Genomic DNA, 1916 nt, shown 5'->3' with positions numbered 1-1916 from the left:
TGAAGGGTTTTGATCGAGTAAATAAGGAGGAACTGGTTCAGGTGGCAGAAGGGTCGGTAACCAGAGGACACACATTTAAGTTGATTGGCAAAATAACCAGAGGCATCATGGAGAAAGCAAAAACTGTGCAACAAGTTGTTGTGATCTGGAATGCACGGCCTGAAAGGGTGGCGGTATCAGAGCCAGGAGTCATTTGCAAAAGAGAATTGCACAAATCCTTGCGTGGGGGGGAGGGGTGGGGGGGAACTAACTCAGTTGGGCCGAAATAGCACAGTTGGGAGAGTGTTAGACTGAAGATCTAAAGGTCCTTGGTTCAATCCCGAGTTTTAGCAGTTTCTGGTTAATTTGTACTTCCATCATTACCACTCGTGGGGGAATCTAGAACTAGGGGGCATAGTTTATGAATAGTGGGTTGCCCATTTAGAACTGCAATGAGGAGGAATTTCTTCTCTCAGAGGGTCGTGAATCACTGGAATTCTCTACCCCAGAGAGCTGTGGAGGCTGGGTCATTGAATATATTTAAGGCGGAGATAGACAGATTTTTGAACAATAAGGGAGTGAAGGGTTATGGGGAACAGGCAGGGAAGTGGAGCTGAGCCCAAGATCAGATTGAATGGCGGAGCAGGCTCGAGGGGCCAGATGGCTGACTCCTGCTCCTATTTCTTATGTTTTTATTTGCAGGGCTAATAGGAAAGAGCGGGGGGAGTGGGACTAATTGGATCGCTCTTTCAAAGAGCCGGCACAGACACGATGGGCCGAATGGCCTCCTTCTGTGCTGTATCCGACTATGATTGAAAAAAAAGGTATTCCGAGAAAAAGGGCTGGTGGCATTCGCACTGAACTCCGATGCCAGGAAATAACCCTGGATGATAAAAGTGCCGAGGTTTATGCAGCAGTACTGAAACACAAACAATTGCAGCCTCAGTATAAGCAGCATTTCAGTGTTTGCAGGTTGCTCAATTCCTTTCGATTGAAAGTTGCAGGAGATTGTGCTTGCTAATCGAAAAGTACCCAGCTGGGAGGTTAGCATTTCTGTCTCTTTTAGTCAGTGGTTCCCTAGTCACCTGCAATCGATAAGTAGAAAGTGGGAATTCTGAATTCCCTCGGTGTCTCAGCTAGTTAGCGTTTGTTTATTTTTGCAAGATTACTAAAAGAGCAACGCCGAGCTCAGAGCTTTTATTGGCAGCCCATAGAGTAAAACTCAAAGCCAGACCTGCAAATGGAGCAGCTTGAAACGCCGAGCCTGCCGATGGATTGGTGATTCAGAATCAGTGTCTGAATCTGCAGATGTTGCCATCTGCTTAGCCCCAATTATTACCGGGGTCGGGAGTCGGGGGTACGAGGCTGGAGGGGGCAATGAACCGCTAAACTCCACCCCCGCGAGAGTTGAGCTCCCAGGCCTCATTTTCAGGCCCCGACACTGACTCCCACCCGAAGCTGACAGGAATTACACCGTTGCTTCATCATGGGAGTCAAAGGTCGCGGCCAAGGGGCAGGGGAGGGGGTCTGCCATCGGTGACCCATGGAAACTCTTCCCAGTAAGGTAAGTAAAGATTTTGGGGAGGGGTTGGAAATTCCACGACCTGGGGGGAACCCCCGAGGCCGAAGGTATCTCCGCGGGAATAGGAGGAACAATCCTGCTCCCACCCCCCGCTACCCCGGACCACAGGAACCTTTCAAGATAGAACAAAAAGCACTATTTACCTGGGCCTCCTATGGTAGCTGCTTTTGCTGGTGGGTTGGAGACTGCACGAGCCAAAGTTGGGCCTGCGGTTAATATGGCATGTGCATCCTGATGATGTAATTGAAATTAGTCCCTTCCCCCGTACTCCACTGGGGTGGGGGAACATTTATGTGCTCGAATTCAGTCACGTTAAAGTGGTGAGAACACAAAGTAAACCTACCCCACCACCCGC

The 1916-nt window shown here is 49.6% G+C and overlaps 1 non-coding gene across 1 annotated transcript; it reads left to right on the top strand.

The window, feature by feature from the left end:
* Window positions 1–259: 259 nt before the first annotated feature.
* Window positions 260–332, top strand: trnaf-gaa (transfer RNA phenylalanine (anticodon GAA)). Its single transcript has one exon. It is a non-coding gene; the product is annotated as a tRNA-Phe (tRNA).
* The last annotated feature ends 1584 nt before the right edge of the window (window positions 333–1916 follow it).

This window comes from Pristiophorus japonicus, chromosome 22 (assembly GCF_044704955.1).
Source record: "Pristiophorus japonicus isolate sPriJap1 chromosome 22, sPriJap1.hap1, whole genome shotgun sequence".
Lineage (NCBI taxonomy): Eukaryota > Metazoa > Chordata > Chondrichthyes > Pristiophoridae > Pristiophorus > Pristiophorus japonicus.
Note: the sequence above shows the minus strand (reverse complement) of the source record. Positions and strands in the feature narration are given on the sequence as shown.